The following is a 20,655-nucleotide window of genomic DNA, read 5'->3' as shown; positions in this document are numbered from 1 at the left end:
GCACACAGTTAATGTTTGTTGCCTACAGAATTTTATCTATGTAATCCACAAAAGACAGACCTGTATTAGTAGCCACCCAAGGGTTGGGCACAAAATAGTCTTCATAAGGCAAGCTACAATCTTTACGTATGAGCACATCTTTAAAACTTCTAGGAATAATTTCCTGGATCGTGGGCCATACGCATCACCCCAATTAGAAGATGCCAAAATCAGTGGGCAAAGGAGAAACAGTCTTAGTTCCTGTGAATTCTATCCTGCCTTCTTCCTTCCTTACAGATGCAAGGTCAGCCCATCAGCATCCTGGTATCAAGTACCATAGGATACAGTCCTAGCTGTAACTCTCTCTCCTTGGCTGTTACCGCCTGAAGACTGAACATCAACCATCTGAAGACGCTGGACTCTGCACTGAGGGTTTGTGGCCAGAAACGGTTCTGTTTTTCAGGTTGTGCCAGCCCTCCTCAGACCTGCTGAGAGGATCAAGGCTTTTCAGACTGTGTGGCAGCAAAACAGCCAAGCTCAGAGGTTAAGTCAGACTACTGAGCTGCTTACTACACCAACAAGCCCATAAATTACATCCCTTGCAGGAAAGGTTGTGATGAACCCCATGAGGGGTTTCAGATAGTATGAAAACCAGTAATAATTTGCCCAGGACACAAGGGGACACTCCCATCTCACTTAGCCCTTATCTGCACCCAGCCAAATACCCCACTTAAAAAACACATTGTAATACTTCTGTTGTAAAGATCAACTGTTTCATTATCTTTGTCCTCCTTGTTTCTTTCCACACAATTTAAAATATGAAATACAATGAAACATTTTTCTGGCTTATTATACTGGGGTAAGAACCCAATTTCATTAGAGTAAACCTCAAGAGCTTTAAAGTAATTCCAGAAGAACTATGCTGATGAGAATAACAGGGTTAGAAGTCAAGTACAATAGCATATAGGACAAGAATATTTTCTTCTTTCTAAAATCAGATTTTTAGTGGAACTTGTCTGCTCTGTTTATAAGACTTATTCTTCCACTTTCCTCTGAGAGAAACATCTGTTCCAATATCTTTCTCAAAAATAAAATCACAGACATAACTGCATATAAAACTTCTCACAAATACACCTCTCTCTCTCTTTCTGAAAGCATGTAAACCATAATTTGATTATGTCAAATAATATCCCTATAATTTAATCATCTTATAATAATTCCTTATAGATTTCACTTTGAATTACTGTTTTAACACTTGATGAAAAAAACTAATGTGTCAAACAAAAAGGAAATTTGGATGAAAACCATATATGGGAACATAATTATACAGCAATTAAAGTACAAGTGCATGATGATTACTAGAAAATTTAGAGCAACTGACATAGTAAAGGCATCTTTCTCTTTTAATATGGTATGTTAGGTGCTTTATTTTATTTTAGCAATTTATCATCTTGATTTAGGGGTTTTTTTAAAGCTTAATTTTACATGGAAGCCTATTTAAAAAAAAACACATTTAAAACCAGACATTTCAGTTTCTTGTGCTGCATACCTCACATAAAGCAACGTTTGAGTCACATCACTATAACCTGATAATTTTATTGACGTGAATGTTAAACTAGCACTCAGTTAAAATATGCCTGGTCATTCAGTGAGAAACATGAGCCCTTCCCTAGAATTTATATTCAAGAGACAAGATTAATTCAAATCTCTCGTGAAAACAATTCACAACTGCACATTTTACAAAACATTGCACTTTGAACCATCCTTTGTATCAGGTCCCAGTTCTACAGAGCTCCTGAAGTGTACTTAAGTCCCTTTGAAATAACCAAATCAGTCTCACTTTCTGAAGACCCCCATTGCTAATACAGCAAAATAATATGCTAGATATGCTTTCACCAGTGCAATACATTTGTTTCCTTTTTCTTTTATTATTTTTCTTTTTTTACAGGTAATATTTGTACTCAGATGCAATAGTTTTGTTATTCTTAGTGACTCTAGCTGTCTTCTAATTCTGTCTCAACACAGCTCACGGGTATCTATATGACATTAAACATGTAATATCTGCATCTGGAAGGGGATACATTTTCTAATATCTGTGATTTGCACAATGGAACAAATATCCAACCTTAGGCTATAAGTTGGAGACGCATTTTTTTGCAGCTAAGCCTTTTTGTATTCACAGTGTAAATGGAAGTTGGTATTTGTTCACATAACAATTAGATTAAGCTTCTAGATGCTATTAATCTGCGTACACAAATCTGGTAAAAGGCATGAATATGCACATTTTGAATTATGTTCACTTTTCAAAAGACTAGCCTATAATATCTCAGCCACTTTCCTCACTGTCTTTAATCAAGTGCTCTGTTTAGTACTTAAACACAATTCACGTATCAACAAAGTAAATCTGAGAAAGCAGGAGAAAAGGATAAGAGCTATCACACAGGAAATTAATTTAATACATTTACGACAACAGCAACCAGTTGTGAATTAATGCCTAACTAGAGAGTGATAAGTCCCTGAAGCAATCTCTCACACAGGTATGTCCCAACAGGTAAATTAAGGCAGAAGAGAGAGATTTACTAAATGTTTGTTTACACTTTATAGAAAATAATGTTTATTGTAAGAATAATTCATGATGTACTATGCTTCAACTATTCCTTTCCTTGTTTAGACTTGGATGTTGTGACTGTCATTTAACAAGATGAACTTATTTAAAGTAGCATTTCTTCTAGACCCCTAATTTCCAGAGGTAGTGACAGAAAGGAAAAAGCTGAAAAAGGAAGACTAAAGAGATTGACCTACAAGGAAAGTAAAAACTGCCAAAATAGATATACTTTCTCTGAAAAAGAATATCATCATGAAATACCTGGATAGACAGAATTAGCTTTTCAAAGGTATGTCTTACAAGACAGCATAATGGTCCAGTGGTTAGGAGCCAAGAGTAGGACTTAAGGCAGCTGGCTTCAGCTATGACATCTGTCACGGATGATCACTTGTGTGACCTCAGGTGAGATGCTTGGGACTGAGTGAAGGTAGTGCAACTTAACCCAAAGATCAACTGCAGCTCTGTATCAGACCAGTTTTAAATTGGCACTTAGTCCTTTAGCTGGTGCAACTTGGAGCTCACAAGTGACTCATCTAAGTGGGGACCCAGCTGCCATGTGGCTTTTGCACTGGACTCCAAACAGAAGGATGCCGTGCTAGTTTCAAGCTGGTTCAGACAGGTCTACGCTTTGAAGCCTCGGTGTAAATGCAGTCTCTTCTTAATTTTGGGTCCCAGCTCTTTCTATAATAGCATTGCAAGAGTAAAAGCACTCAAACTATAGGAACAGAAAGAGGGAAGGAGAGAAATCTCATCACCTATGAGTAAATATGCATGCACTTTCAGAGAAATAACCTGTCAAGGTCTGATTTGCTCAGAAGTAGACATTTAAGAGAAGCTGCAGAAGTCCAACCACATATCAACAGTTTTCAGACTAGTGTCAGTGCTGTTACGGCAAATGCGGGGGAAAGATTAACAAGGAAGACATTTTGAAAAGCTCAGGTTGTTCCCCTGTGCATCCAGTATTTTATTTTTTAAAAGCAGAAAATACAAGAAAACCTTGAAAACACAGAACACAAGTGGAACAGTGACATCAGTCCCATTTTGCAAAGGACCTACAACAAGAGCTCTTACCAGTAAGACGTGCCAATCATTTCCATGTGAGTGATCTCAGCAGCCAGTGATGATACTTCACTGGCCATAATGATGTCTATTTCAGTGCTTATCAACAAAGGTAAAGTCTGGAGAGGGAAGATCACACTCAAGTTCTACACTAGTGACTTCTCTTTCCAGTCGTGGTCTGAACAAATACCATACAGAAAGAATAAAAACATATAAAATACAGTTCACTCTCCTTAAACAAACTCTGCTTTCAAGATCTGTGGAAGAAAGAAGCAGAGCAGTGTCTTGCACAAGTAAGGTGAAAGCAAAATGGAGGCAGAAATCCAGCACCGGGTGGCAGAGGTCTCCTGAAAAATAATTATTTTCAGCATCATTTGCACAGTGATTTGAACTGCTGACATCAGAATATCTTACCTAATAATGACTGAATTTCACACTCTGCTTTTCCTGCTCTCCTTTATGCTTCTATTTTGGCATGCAACAGTTTGAAATTATGTTAAACAGAGACTGCGTACCAGTGCTGTAACACATGAGACAGGAGCAGAGACAGCTACTTGTCTCAACAGCCTCTAAGCAAACCTGGTAGCAGCCACTTCTTTCACTGCTGTGAGAAAGAGCAAGAAAGGCACATCAGAGCAGTGCCAGTCTCTGCAGGATGGGCTGCCTCTGCTCCCAGGTAGCACTGCCTGTCATCCCCTGCCAGACAAAAGGTATTTATTTCACGTGCATCTTTTAAGGGAAGTAGGAGCTGTTAAATCCTTAGGAGAACATATCATAAGGCCTGAGATTCAAGCAGAAATAGAAATCTAGGAATGAGAATATATTAGAAAGAATAAATTAAAAATGTATGTATCTTAAAAAGAAAAAGCTTACTGTATACATCAGACTGAATTGCTGCTGTTAAATAATGGATGTGCTTTCAGATTTTTCTTTGTTATGTAATTTCCTACAGTAACAAGACCTTTGTGTTGTAGTTCTGCTGCTATTTGTGACAGCTTGTGGTGTTTCAGAGGTACTTCTTGCACGCAATCTCAGTATAAAAATAGTGGTTTGGGGCTCTGATCTAGGTAGGGGTCTCATATGTCAGGGGTCCTGGAAAATCTGGACCAATTCAGGCAGACAAGAGTTTAGAAAGGATGCCCAGTGGTTTAAGGGAGATGTGAATCAACTTGCACTGCCTGAGGTAGTAGCAGCGCCTTTGAGGACAGCAGAGACAGAAAGCATAATGCCTTGAATTTAGCTGATCAGGACCACAGGGACACAAGGGTGCAGAGAAGAAGAAGGAGGTCTTCAGTTATTTGCTTTTTCACTACATGTAAATCTTGTAATTCTTTTTTCTCCTCAAAGGGTATATCCATAATTTAGATTTCTAAAGCCCAAACTTAAAATCTACAAAATCTACATTTAAATAGTGCAAATGAATTATGCAGAGGCTAAGAATGCGTAGGTGTAAGTTCACAAGAAACCTTAGTGATACTGTTGTCTTGTCATTAATAAATCTTGGACTGGGAAAAAAGCATCATTTCACCGGCTACCCAAAATTCAAACCTGTCATCACTGCTTGCTCTATTTTCATTTGACTGAAAGGATGGTACAAAGGTGTTGAGGATTTTATATCGTTCTTTGTACTTGCTACCCATAATGTCTCCCATTGGTTTTACATTCTTTCTTATCGTAATTTTATCTCATTTAATATTAATTCATATCCTCTGTAAATATGCAGAACCACAGAAATATAGAAATGGATGCCCCATCCCTGGAAGTGTTCAAGGCACGGTTGAACGGTGCTTTGAGTAACCTGGTGTAGTAGGAAGGTGTCCCTGCCCATGGCAGGGGGGTTAGAACTGGATGGTCTTTAAGGTCTCTTCCAACCCAAACAATAGTATGATCCTATGAAATTAAGGCAGGCAGTGGTCCCTAGAAGACAGTTTGGCAAAGGGGTAGAAAATGTCTCTAAACAGTTGGAAGAAAGAAGATTAACCCCTCATTCAGGTAAGTGCAATTTCCAAGGAGCAGGAGGCTGCAGCTACTGAGGCGAAAAAATATATCCTTTGCAAACTTCTTCCTGTTTTGTTGAGAATCAAGATTCATTCAACCTTCCAACCGTAACTGTCCCTCTTGTGTACTTCTGACTGAGCAGAAAGAATAATTCATAGTCATGTAAGGCAAATAAATGTTAGAGTATCTTCAAAATTGGTGCCCATAACAAAAACACTTCCATACAATTTTCCTACAGTCACTTGATAAAGTAGTTGCTACAGTTTAACATTCACTGACCCACAGGAAAAAGAGATTGAAGACTATGTGAATGAGTCAAGGGCATCACTCTAAGATGGAAAAGCTGTCTAAGTAGTGAGAAATTATCCCAGGCACAGATCTGTTCTACCATTACATATAATTATAGGTATCCATCCTAGCTAGACTTAAATTCAATTAAAGCGAAAACTAAGTGTATAAGAAATGCCACATTGCACTGGTCACGTTATCCTCCCAGCCCAGTGTTCTTTTTGTCTGTCCGTGGTACCAGGAGACACTGGTTAGGTGATGCCTACACATTCTCTGCTGTTGGTTTCCCTCATACTCCCCTAGCATCCACAGCTGTCATCATTGGGATGAAGGAGGGCACATCACTTCCTGTTCCTAATTATGAACCTGTTGTTCATGAATGTGCATAATGCCTCTCAGGTCCTGCTGAAATGCCTGCCCAGTGTCCTCCTCTGGCAACAAATTCCAGATGTTCGCTAATCCCTGAGTAAGGAAGTACTTCCTTTAATTGCTTTAAGAAATAGTTTTAATAAATGCCCCTAGTGCTGAAGTTTTACATTTGCTATATTCACCACCTCCTAGAGTTTGTAAATCTCGGTCCCACCCCATCTCAGCCTCATGCTGTTCAAAACAAATGTGCCAAATGAGCCTTCCTCGTGCCTTCTCATACAGCAGCAGTTACAATCCCAATACCAATTTGGTTGCCTTTCCTCATAACTTCTCTTAGCTCTGTCCTGCCTGAGATGTGGACACCAGAATGGCACCAAAGTCACGTACCCATCACAGGTCTGCACAGGAGTGCAATCATTTCCTCTGTCTTTTCCCACCACCTCTTCTGCTGAGCAGCTGCTGCATAAAAAACTGCGTATCACCCATTTAAATTGACTGTGAAACCAAACAACTTTATGCAATTATTCCAAGTCCTTTTTTCTGCTTCCTAATTCTCTTTTCTGCCCAAAGCACAAGTAAAATGGCAGGTTTTACCACAGATCATAATACTTTTAAGCCAAGGACAACACATGCAGAAAACATGCATCATCTTAACTGGATTAGGACCATTTCCATGTTTACCATTAGATCGCTCCCCACAAATGACTGTTTAACTGTAGCTTCTTTATTATCTAGCTCCCATGCTGTCAAGACAGAGCTGTACAAGCAGGTCCTAATGCAATTTCCCATTCAGAGTCTAAAAGCAGAAGAGATCATTATTTTTTGTAAAAGCAAGCAAAGATTCAAACACCCAGAAGGGAAATTCTTAAATGCGTTCTCAATATTAGGTACATTATTTAAACACTAGCTAGAATAAAGACTTAAATGAGCTACATTGGCCACAATGTCGTTACCAATACCTATATCCATTAATTACATCTTCATCTCATCCTTAAACCTTTTCATCAGATATGACTGTTTTTAAAGCATTTTCATCTGTAAAGACTACGCTCTGTTTCCGAATTGTAAAGAGATTATGAAATAGCATATATCATAGTATAATCCAAAAGGAGAACATAGTGTCTTTCACAAGTCTTCAGTCAAAATTATTAGCAATGATTAGTGATTTTTGGACAGCCATTCCACTTTAGTTTTCAAGTGTTATTTTCTGTGCTTTACAGGTACACATGCAAATCTGAATGTATGCTTTAAAGAAAGCAAAATAAAAAACGTTAAGTGCCACAGGTTAATAAATCAGTCATTTACAATCATCAATAAACTGTGACTGATTAATAATAAATAGCAACCATAAAATCCAAGAGGAAACAATTAAAATAAATTTGTCAACTAAAAAACTTCAAATTATATTCATTGTTAGGAAGATAGGTGTCAACTGCATCTAATAAAAGATGAAAGGAGTACATTGCCATAAACACGGGTTGCGAGATATTGCCATGGTAAGATGCAATGAAATATCACAATGTGTCACAGCCTTTATTGAAAATCAAAAAGCAGAAAATTAGTGACAATATAACCTTCTGAATCTTCTAGATCCTCATCGGTTTGTTCTTCAACCAGAGAAGGCTTCATAACCAAAGAAAGGCTTTCACTTTCCTACACTCAAAGGAAGCATTTTATTTCTCACTTGCAGCTTACCTGAACTCTGCAGAATAACTACTGATACAATGATGATGTTCAACTACCAGTATCTCCTTTCGGCATGCAATCTGGCATTGCTATCAGGAAGAAGAAACAGGCTATACTTTTCCAATTCAAATATAATGAGATTTCTTCATGCTGCAGTCATGAACCTACCCGTAATATTTACTGAAACAATGTGCATGCCAAAGCATTAAAAGCCAACAAAGGTCTATCTATCTATCAGTACCTTCTTGCTGTTAGATGGTTTGGGGTTTGGAGTTTTTTTGCTGGTTTTGGGTTTGTTGGCTTTTCTTTTTTTTTTTTTTTTTTTAATTCTTGCTTCTCTCTATGTTCTTAATAGTAAAAACATTGTTTTAGCAACTACCAAGTCAAGCAATCTCATGATTCTGCAGGTTTGAGGAATGAATAAATCCTTGCATAGGCAGAGACTAACAAGGCCTGTTTTAATAATCTTTTTCATTACTGTTTAAAAAAAAAAAAAACCCCTTCCATAAAGGCTGACAGCATTGTGTGGGAATGGTTCATCTGATTCTTCACATTCAGATCGAGGTTCAGAGTGATATATTTTTGTGTGTGTGTGTGTGTTCATGCAGACCCGTTTCCAATGCTTATTTTCAGAACATATCTAGACAAAACAGGTCCCTAGCACTCTTTCTGCTCTCAAATTTCTTCACCTGCTCTATATACTGCTACTGTTCTCCCATTTTATTTTGTTAAATGCCTCCATTGCCAGGAGAAAGTATTTTTTTCTTTAGTCTTCCAACACTTAATGCTACACTAATGCTCCTACCAATATTCTGCACATACTAAGAACACTATTTCTCCTGTCTCTTCATGCTGGAGCTCAGAAGGATATTCTTTCTCTCTGTGAATAAGACAATATCAGCATAATTTTTTTTACCTGCCCTGCTGAAGTCTGGACAGCAATGTGTCAGACATAAATGCTAAGTTTGACCATAATTATCTCTGCTTGCAAAAAGTACTTAAACTTTTGAAACTGTGGCAAGCAGACCGTAGTCCTTTGGTATTTGATAGATTTACATTAACTACAAATATATTCTAGTCACAATTAGTTATGTATCTTTCCCCATTCTTCTTGAAACATCTCTCTTCTCACACTAAGTTATGGTTTTAATAAATGTAGAGGAAGATTTTACATTTCTGCATGGATATTCAGTAAGAATATTTAGCTGACAAGAGCTACAGAGGTCACACCACATTGGTGTTTCAATAGTTTTATGTGCTACATGAAATTATTCACAACATTTTTTTCTCTGCTTTTCAGTTTTGGTTAATGCTTGTCTATCTATTCCAGACAATTTAAACAAAAAAAAAACCTAAATAATATTTCAGACCTTTAAGATTCATGATAGCTATGTTACCATGCACTTATCTATGTACATGTTTGAGCTAATTAAGGAACTACACATAATATTCCTATTAATGCAATTTATACACCTTAATGAAGCCTGACAAAAAGAAATTAAAATATTTTGAACCCACAACCTCAACACGTAGTCCTACAAGCTGCATTAAGGACAGTATTTCTATAGCAATTAGTATAAATACAAAATTTCTTCCTTGCTATCAGCCGTGTCATATGTTTGGTTAACTTAGACCCAAAATGTTGCCTCCTCTTTTTTAATCATGGAGAAAATGCTAAGAACTTGATTCTTTCTTCTTGTTTAACAGTTTCAGTTGTCAAACATGGTAGTAAATATCTTAATTATTTTAACAGGTTAATTTAAGAGTTGCTATGAAGTAAGCTTTTGAAACTTTTAGTCCCTTTTATTACAATAACCAGATTTTTTAGGATTCTGACTTGCAACAGCATGCCAGAATTCTCTTACTGGTCTGAAACAGCTGCTATTTACAGAGGGGAAAAAAAAATCCTTCCCTAATGAAACCTAAAAAGAAACATTTCTGCATATGCAAGATGGAATTAATTTGGACTTATGAAGAAAGGTATGGTTTCCCCTCCCTAAACAGAAATGACTCATACAGAAAAAAAAATTGTCCAGAACCACTAGCATAATTTTTTTTTCTCCCAAAATAATTATGGAGCTGATTCACTCTTGCATTACTCCAGCCCGAAAATACATTGAAATCAACTGACTTCAAAACTAGAGTTATGCTGCAATGAATCAGGTTTTGCATATATTTAAACCGAACTATTTCCAGATATGTGTCCTTTTAATATTAAACACTCTCTACAATGAATGTGTTTCTGCACCTAAATGTCAAACTACTCATAGGTACTCTAACCCTTAGAGATTCCCTTACCCACTTTTGGTTTGTGCAAGACAGAAATGATGAAATATTGAAGCTATATAAAACAATGAAAAGCAATTAAGATCTCTTTTCTCATCTTCCCTCAAAATGTCCAGTGAGTTCTTCTGTGCTCTTGGCTTCACAAAGAGGAATAAACCACTTTCCTTGAGAATCCCTTCCTTAGCCAGACAATGTGGTGTGCTCCAATTACATGTTCCCTTCAATATATTTCAGTCTCGTGAGTACAGTTGCATTTCCAAACTATAGGAGACCTTATACCATGTGTTTTAGAAACTATGCAAGTATTTATAGTATCTATATCTAGAGCGCTCAAAGGTGCAAGGAGCAAGACACCACCTTCTACTGATAAGGACAGCCATACTACAGAAAGGCAATTGGACTGCATTGGTACATTATTGAAGGAGAATGTACAGAAAGTATCAGATGAAAAACTACCAGACTCTAGCACTACTACTGATTTTTCAGTGATATCTCTCCGTGTATCTTAAAATACCTTTCTGGTATTTTACATACCAGAAAGGAAAAGAGGGAGAAGAGTTCTGTCATTGCCTGTTCCAAAGCACATTTTTAAAAGTACATAGAAATCACCACTAGAAAACTGAGTATTTAGCAAATTCAGACGCATAACTGAAGTGAAGGAGTTAGGCATCCAGCATCATGAAATGTCACAGACAGATCATTCATCTTATGTGTGACAGTGCTTATTTTGAAAAAGGATGCAACTAAAATATACCTAAAGCTGACACAGAAAGTAAGCACACAGGAGGTTAACATAAGCAATAGTTAAAATCTTTTGAGGTTTTATGAAAGACAGGAGTAAAGCAGTGAGCTTGAATTTCTGCTTAACTGATTTTTTTTTTTTTGAGTAGGCTTTTTTGGAGTAGCAGTTACACAGTTTTAGAAATCAAGAATTCTATCAAAAACATTTTTTAAATCCCCACTGTTGGAAATGTTACTACCTATAGATTGTTCACTCAAGCCATGCTTGATCGAGCAGATGAATTCACTGATATATCAAAACTCAGTATCAAAACTGAAATTAAAATTGCACTCTATTCATCAATGCTTACACAGGAACATACAACGGGAGATCCATTTTCCAAGCTGTGTATTTCACTCCAGATCCAGGCAGAAATCTTTGTATTTACTCAGTTCCAGGTTTTGACCTTAATCATTCTAAAATGTGTACTCTCACCTTGTGTGTTTCTCTTGCTTAAAGATTTCATCCTTCAGTCATGTTAAGCTAGGATCGTGGGTATCACAGATGTCCTTATATTTATCATTAAATTCCTCACAGTGCAGTACTATTACAACTTTCTCTATCATTCTGAGTGATACCACAGACATCTGCAGAAGCCCTTTTGACTTCTTGTTGTCACATGCTCCATTGTTAGAGGTTTAAAACCTAAATAAAAAATGTGTAATCATCAACAATAACAATCACTGATCTATCATTACATTTTCAGTATTTTTCAGTAAAAGTTGCTGCCTGGTTCCAACAAATTACGCCAAGATTTCACACAATTCTAAATTTATTTTGATTTCTCATTAATTCAGCTTTCCTGGTTTTGTTTGTTTTTTTTTTTTAGCTTTTAAACAAAGTGTCCATGATTATGACAGAATAGCCTTTCAGTCAAGAAAAGAACCTACTTTGCTGAGAAACTAAGAGATTTATAATAGGAGAAAAAAATTTACAAAGATAAATTTAAATCAGAGATAAAATCCTGTTGGACCAGGAATTTTCCAGCTTGCCATTCACACATTATTTCTTCCAATATTACAATAAAATACTTCCCAATGTTTTTTTCTGTTATATTTCTTTGGGTTTTTTCCACTTTTTAGTTGCACAGTAGCAGATGCAGCGCAGCAGAATCCGTATTGTATGAACTCTTTGAGTCTGTGGACTAAACAAGCAGATCAAAATTTTACGTAAATCATATAACCACTACTTGATGATGGGGTTTTTTTTTTGCCAATAAGTATCTTAAATTGATGAAGGTATTGGATTAAGTGCTAAAGAAGACAAAGCAAATCTGTTTTCCGTACAACCACAAAGAGCATGATTGAGACTTAGCAGCTTCCATCTGAGTGTGCACCGTGCTGAAAACATGCAGTACGGCCATCCTATGATGATGGCTGTGATAACAGATTCACTTCCTATCTACCTCCTCAAGAGCTTGTTATTGTCACTTACTGTCTAAGCAGCAGTCATCAAGGACATACATGTCCTGAATGCAGATCAGACAAAATATCCAGTCAAAAATTTATTTAGCGTTAAATGACAGAACACACACGTAAAGCATTTTGTGCTTGAAATCTGAGTGATGGTTGTAGCTGGAAGCAGTTAGCAGTTAAAACCAACACCCACCCCCCCACCGCCCCCCCCCTCGCCACAACTGCACAATAGTATAGGCACTGAAACAATCTAGGAGTTCTATGTCTTGTCCCACATATACATACCTTTCACTAATGTACTACATTATTAGGCTCCAATTTCCACAGTCCTCAAATATCTATGAGCAGTTGCTTGATGGTTCATGGTCTACAACAACTTACTGGTAATGAAGAGCACCAAGTGGAAAGCTACAGCTCATGCTGATGGGACAGCCATATCTAGAAATAAGCTGTCTGGTTTTGCCCCCATTAAGAAGACAGCAGGAATTGAAGAGTACAGATTTGGGGAGGAATTGGGGACCTAGAGGATCTGTAAGTGTGCAGGTTTGCCAAATTGCACTTTGCTGCATTACTACTACTGCCCCGCTGTAAGAAGCTTGGTCCATAGGACACATCCAAAATATACTCTCAATTCTACAAAATTCACAAAAATAACTCAACAGAAGTCTGGAGGCAGATTTTTTTCTTTAGTGTGGTTCAGGTTAATGTACCACACTAACTATATAGATACTATAGATACTATATAGAGCAGAGAGCATCTGATTTATTCATAGGAAAATGTTAGGACTTCTACTTTAAATTTCAGAAGTTCAGAATGAGTTTACTGCTGAATACAGGATATACGACGCATAATAAAAATGTACAAATGAACACCACAGGGTATCAAAAATCCACAACATACTCAAATTATTTTAGTAGTAGATGCAGTTTTTGGTTGATATGCACAATAACAGTGTGAAATGTCAAGTAAAACAGTACCCCAAGGAACATTGTATTGATCAAATCTGAGACTTTAAAACTGCTGAGCTGAATTGCCTGATTTACAAGCTAAATGCATAAAAATAACTATTCAATGGAATTTGAAAATAGAAGTATCATCAGCTACTATGCTAAATCAACATGAATTAATGGTGTCCAACGACAGATTTGCTTTCAGTTTTATGAAGGACCATGTGCAGTTCAGTGACTGATAAAGGATATGAAGAACTCTGGGTTATCTAAGTTTACACACTAAATTTAGTACTATAGATTTAGAAAAAAAAAAAACTGTACATAACCTGAATAAACTGAAGTAAATATGAATACAGAGGGTGGCTGGAACAGATCCTCTTGGAACACATTTATGGGCACATGACAAAGGTATGCAAAACAGCCAGCACAGATTTACCAAGAGTAAGTTATGCCTAACCAACCCGATTGATTTCTAGGTGAAAATGAATGGATTTCGGGATAAGAGGAGAGCAATAGATATCATTTACCTCAACTTTTGCAAAGCTTTTGACGCTTTCCCTGAGAACAGCCGTGTATCCAAGTATGGACATTACACTCTATATATGTAGACAACTACATGGATTGAAAACTGGTGTGATGGGCAGGCTCAGAGGGCAGAGATCCATGGGTCATACTCTACCTAAGGGCAGCAAGCAGAGTACTCATGGGACCTATCCTGGGATCTGCCCTCCTTCACATCTTCATCTGCAACATGGAGGAAGGAAGCCATAGAGGACACTCCCATCAAGCTTGCACGTGACACCAAACGAGTGGCAGTGTCAGGGGGAGCAGTTGACACACTCAAGGGCAGGGCTGCCCTTCAGAGGAAGAGGTTGGAAAAAGGAAGAATGCAACAAGGACCAATGCCAAATCCTGCACATGGGAAGGAGGAACCCCTCACAAGGACACAGGCTGCAGCTCTGTGGAGAAGGAAGATTTAGGTCTTGGCAGACACTGACATGGTTGTGCGTCAGCAAGGACCCCTGGCAGCAATGAAGGCCAAGAGCATCCTGGGCTGCATTACCAGCAGCACGGTACATGATGGACAGTGATTCTCAGCACTGCTGACACCACATCTAGAATATGGCATCCAATCTGGGGGCCTCCAGTACAACTCAGGCATCAATAAATGGGAACAAATTCAGCAGGGGGCCACCACAATGAGTGGTGTCTGGAACACTTTCCCTGGGAGGAGAGTCTGAGGGAGCTGGGCTTTTTCAGCTTGCAAAAGAGATGGTTTTGGGAGGAGATCTAGCAACAGCTTGGCAGTACCTATGATGAGGTTATGTAAGACAGAGCCAGGTTCTTAGCAGTGGTGCCTGGTGGGAGGATGAGAGTCAATGGGCATAAACTGGGACGGCCTTTAAGGAAAAGCTTTTCCATCCTGAGGATAATCTAGCAGCAGCAGAGGTTGCCCAGAGAGGTTGTGCAGTCTCTATCTCTAGATATTTTTAAGATCCAACTCATAAAGCCCAGATCAACTTGATCTGATGTTATAGCTGACATTTCTTTCAGCTGGAAGTTGGATTAGAAACTTCCTGAAGTCCCCTTCCAAGCTGAACTATTCTGTAACTCTATAATTCAATGAAGCAGCTATGTTAAGTAATAGAGTCCCAAGTCTGAAGTCAGAGAATAAATAAAATTTAAAATCAAACCCCCTCTAGCCACTGGAAAGAGTAGCTTTTCAGATACTCCAGAACTTAGTAGATCAAGGACTACATCCTTGCCCAATTCCCCAAAAGAGATTTACATTTAAATATAGCTACCTAGAAGTTAGTCTTCTACTCCAAGCTAGTTATCTACAGTCAGCAAGGCACCTCCAAGAGGTGGTTCCTATCATAGAATTGTTAGGGTTGGAAGGGACCTTCTTCAAAGGTCATTTAGTCCAACCCCCTTGCAAGGAGCAGGGACATCTCCACCTAGACCTAGTGGCTCAGAGCCCCGTCCAATCTGGCCTTGAATGTTTCCAGGGAAAGTGCACCCATCCACCTCTCTGGGCAATCTAGATGGAACAGTAAGAACCCTATCATTCTTAGTTGATTTAAAGCCATCACATTCAAGCACACAGAAGTGCTACCATTAAACTGGCAGATGCTAGAAACAGGCAGGTATCCATCATGCTGCTGTCCATCAGTAATGCTGCCACTGCAGCAACACTACTGTTTGTGGTAAGAATTTTTATTTTCACCTTTTGTACAAGCTCCTGTACTTTTGGTTTTTAGCTGGCTCTTGTTGGGAAAACATTCAGTTTCGCAGATATCGCTGTAGTATAACAGTTGGCAAATGCTGCCTTAGTAATTGTGACCCCTGTACCAAAAAGCATGTAAAATTGTGCTTGTACAATGAAGCATCTGACTGCTACGTGTGTACATATATATTACCATTAAAATGCAATTACTTTAATAGTTGTAGTGTGACAACAACCATAAGGATTAGCAGGAGAAACCCTGCAATCATTTTCTTGGAGTTTATTTAAAATATTTTATTGTTAATAAGGTTGGAGGATAAAACCTCCTACTAAATTAGCTAAAGAGTTTATGAGCCTTTGCAAGCCATGCATGCATTAGCCTCCGAGTTGTTAACTCAGGGTAGTGTTTTAGGGTTATTGAATCTACACCAGAATAAAGCTTTGTTTTCCAAAAAAAAATTTAAACTCAGTTTATTCTGAAATAACTTCAAATTCTGACAGTCTTAAATTATTAATAAGGCTACTGTATCTAGTTTATATTAAAATTATTTGCTCAATTCTGAAAAGAAAAAAAAAACATTGTTTTCTGAACTAAGTCTAAGATCTCTAACTTGATCAAACATTTAACATGAAAATATAGCTTTTTAATCAGAGATCTGTAACAAGTCCATCCTTTATTGTGTTTCTGGCTCAGATGCAATCTGCCAGAAGGGACACTGAACAGACACTCAGTTTCTACAGAAGTACAAACCACTCTGACAACAGTAGGTTGTCAAAGCCTCTGTCAGAGCCTTCTTTGAGTAGGAGCCTCTCCAGAAAACATATTACCTGAAATATGTTCCATATACAGCATCAGACTATAATGCCTTCATTTGTATTATTATTTGTAAGCCCCTATGAGCACAGGAGCATGGAGAAAAGGTGGCTTAGGCAGATTTTCACCTGAAGGCATGACTCTTCCCTCCCCCATTTAAGTTGTATATTTCTATTATAGTGGTTTCTAACTCTGCATTTGCATAGTAGCTCTTTAATTCTCTGAATACTCTGTGAAGTTTTTTAGTTATCTAAGGTATCTGAACAAAGATAGTCTTCCATTCAGAACTGAAAACAACTAGACATTTCTGCCCATGTGCTCTGGGCATGCATGCACTCTGCAAATGGAGTTGTTACTATCCAAGCATCTGACTACAGAATGACAAGAGAAATAACTTTCATCAGTTAGCATTAATTTGCCTGTTGCTTTTGCATAGTTGTTTATTCAGGTGAAAGTGCTTTAAAGTGGTGAAGAACAGCATCCACGTGTCCTTTTTTACTGAGTTTTGTCCAATGCTTTCCGTGGTTTCGGAGGTTTGTTTGTTTGGGGTTGTTTTGCGTCTTTAATATTTTGTGCAGTATCAGTTCAGTGGGAACAATCAAACTATTAGTGCAAGGTAGCCTTAGTCCAACAGCTCTGCAGTTTTACACATTCCCCAAACCATGACAGCAACACAGTGCAAGTGCTGGTCTGTCTTTCCTCCCATTTCTTACCTCCATATTTTTATTTTTAGTATTTGTCTAAAGCAGGTAGCATTTTCCAACTGTTTTCAAGAACTCTTTCCCTCGTCACTGCGCTGGTCCATGTTATCTCTCCATCCATGGCAAGTTTTCATATCTCATTTTTACCATTAATTTATTCTAGTACCAATTTGCAGTAAGAAATTACTCAGAAGCTATGTTATCACATAATGTGATTCCTACCATTTAAGTTTGTACAATCTTTCTTTTACTTAATTAAATTTTATCCCAAAATACTTAGAATCATAGAATAGTTTAGGTAGGAAGGGACCTTTAAAGGTCACCTAGTCCAACCCCCCTGCCAGGAGCAGGGACATCTCCAACCAGATCAGGCTGCTCAAAGCCCCATCCAACCTGGCCTTGAATGTTTCCAGGGATGGGGCCCTTACCACCACTCTGGGCAACCTGTTCCAGTGTCCCACCAGCCTCATTGTAAAAAAAAATTTTCCTTATTCCTTCTATTTAGAGAAAGTACTGGGGTTCCTAGAATCACTTCACTCATACCCAGCAAGCCTAGCTGGTCTACACGGAGTGCCACACCACGTCTACAGCTGACAGCAGCTCACACACTGCCGTAGGTACTAAAGACACCTCTACAAACTCACCTCCCTTCAATACACACTCAGCCTGTATTACTAGAGTCCAGAGTCACTGGTATTATAGTACAAAATCCTAGAAAGTGCCAGTAAAAAAAAAAAAAAAAAAAAAAAATTACCTTTGAACAAGTCTGGGAAAACCACAAAGCCAATTGAACTTTTCTGCTGGATTCAGAGGGCTTTTGGATCAAGACATCTGAAGAGAAACAGATTTTTAGCTTTGCACTGCAGCCACTCCCTAGGATACAAAAACAATACTTAGAGAAAAATGGAACAATGTTTGTGACCAGCACCAGTTAAAGACAGAAAAAAAAAAAAAAATGTCAGACACACATGAACTCAGTCTCTGCAGTGTAATCTCATTACCAGAAATCCCATAGAGATACAGTGATCCCAATCAATGTAGAAAAATACTTCTAAAGAATGATACTATATGTGTGACATTTGAGGAGTCACTTTATTTTCCAGTCCTTTAGGAAAACTATTTGAGATGCCTGGAAAGCTGGATATAAAAATACAGTCATAATTCAGTTAGAATTTCCAGGAGAGAGAATGAACTCTTCTTCTCTCAAGCGTGGCAAAACTGCCAGCACCAAGAGCCAAGGAAGTGCCAAGGAGCCTCCATCACCCTAAACTGGAACCAACCGAAAAAGGACCAAGTGCACTAATTACCACCTACAAAAAAAAATAAGGGGGAAAAAAAAGTATTCTCCTTTTTTCCTTTTAGTCCTGAAGAATGGCCTTAAGGGGGCTGTCATTTATATTTGATTTTTGCTGATAGCATAGAACTGTGCTGTCTTTGTTCTGGAAGCCAAAAATTATTTTATTCTGTGTTCCCCTGATATCCAAGAACTAGATTAAACAACACACTGAAAGAAGGGTTAGTCCGGCTTTATTACTGCTCTGTGTATATGTGTGTATCTATGCACAGACCAGAGCAAATTAAAGTTAAATTGCTTAAGCCTTTTTGGGTTTCAAGATCTTAAAATAACCAACTTCTGAGTCTTTCTCTATCAGCCTTATTGTTACATTAAAACTATACTATTCCCAGAATATTCTCATGTCATTCAACATTGCATTTACAGCTGCCTCTCTCCCTCTTTTCCTTTCTTTACGCCTATGTTTGCCTTTCTGTTTCTCCACAGCCTGCAATACCCCTTCCAAGGAGCAAAGCAAAACAGCTCTGTATTGCTCAGGGAAAGGAATCCCTCTTCTGACTCCCAGCTGTGACACAAGAGCAGTCTGCATTGAACCTCATGCCAAGCAAGATACTTCACCTGCAAATTCCTCCAAGGAATGAGAGGAAAAATAAAAGGTAGTAATTCATAATAAAAGTATTCACATCAGAGTGAGAATTAGAAGCACCCTATATAGACAGCTCTCTAACAAAACAAAAAATACTACAGCCAGAGAAGAATTAGAGTGGAGAATAAAATGGCTGTGGAATATTAACAGTTCCTGACTGGGTTTTATTCTCAAATGTAACACTGAAATCAGTTTTATTTCCCTCAGAAGGATGCCTTCGCTATCTTGCTTTTATACCAGCAAGGTTTTTGTACCAGAGATTTTATATTAATTATTTTCAAGCTTATTCCTTTTCTTCATTGCACCATAAATCCCTTCCAATTCATGCTGCAGCCTGGGGCTGCTCACCCGAATCCTGCTTTCCAGAGGCCAAGTGCCTTTCTGGTCACCAGGGCTCTGTCACTGAAGTGCTCTTTCCTCTTTGTGTACACTGGGTCCTATTTCTGTCTTTCATTTGTCTGGCATCTACAGAGAGCTGATTGTGTTTTACTTCCATATCTTCTCAGCAGCCACTTTAAGTTACATATTCTCACAAATAATTGAAGAAAATCAGAACCTGCATCCAACAAGCAGAGGATGCTGAATGAAGGCTTAAACCCAAAACTCTTAACTAGATACTACTTTTATGCTATTTGTGGTGCTGTCAAGGAGAAAAAGATGATCAAGAGATCACATGAATTAAAATTATTATTCTCATGAAAGAAAAAAAAAAAAAACAAGCAGATATTTTAAAAACAAAGCCACTTCTGAAATCTACAGGTTTTTTAACTTTTTGTGTGAGATTTTAGCAAGATATTTTGTTTAGAGTTCTATGATAGGCTCTTCTGATTCCAGATTTGGAGGACAGTTGAGGTGGCACAGGGGATGAAAGCAGCAGATACAGGATGTTAGCTCCACTCTTTCAATTAATGTTTTTCTTGGCATAATTCGAAAGCCCTACACTAGTATTCAGCCTGAAAGGGTGCTAAATAATAATCCATCTAATAAAAGACTGGCTACATGTAAAATTAAATTAGACAGCCAGCTTGATTGTTTCCACAAGAAGTATGAACTGGTGCACCTGTATCACCCAGAATTGCCTAATTGATTCTATTGATGAGATCTCAAACTCACAAAACAGCAATCGTCCCAATTCCAAGTGAAAAACATGTCAACTGTTCTTCCTGAATTTTAACCAGACACCAATTTAAGCCATTTATAGTCTTTGTCATTATTTGGGAAATTTAGCTACATAAAACATCTGGTTTCTAGTTGATTTAATTAAATGTCTGTACTATCAAACCCTTCTGTTAATAGGATATTCATTACCAATAAAGGCTATATCAGATTACGGACCCTGGAGAACGAGTAAATCTTTGTACGCACCCATTCAAATGGGATGATTTTTAAACAACAGTTTGACTGACACAAGATTTTCTTCTAGAAGATGGACCTGGAAGGAATAACATTTCCTCAGAAACAGAGGAGACAGAGTTGTTTAAAACAACTGATATTAAGCCACTTAAGCAGTCACCCCAATTCCTGGAGAACATCCCAATATGGAGAAGCGAAGCATA

The 20,655-nt window shown here is 38.0% G+C and overlaps 1 long non-coding RNA gene across 1 annotated transcript in view; it reads right to left on the bottom strand.

The window, feature by feature from the left end:
• LOC147601284 (uncharacterized) overlaps positions 1-18,038 on the bottom strand; it is a 154,897-nt gene extending 136,859 nt beyond the window's left edge. The window contains exon 1 of the long non-coding RNA XR_015258281.1: positions 17,914-18,038. This is a non-coding gene — a long non-coding RNA (uncharacterized LOC147601284). The remainder of the gene's footprint in view (positions 1-17,913) is intronic.
• Positions 18,039-20,655: the final 2,617 nt, after the last annotated feature.

This window comes from Chlamydotis macqueenii, chromosome 3, assembly GCF_036417535.1.
Source record: "Chlamydotis macqueenii isolate bChlMac1 chromosome 3, bChlMac1.mat, whole genome shotgun sequence".
Taxonomy (NCBI): Eukaryota; Metazoa; Chordata; class Aves; order Otidiformes; family Otididae; genus Chlamydotis; species Chlamydotis macqueenii.
This window is presented reverse-complemented; position numbering and strand designations above follow the sequence as displayed.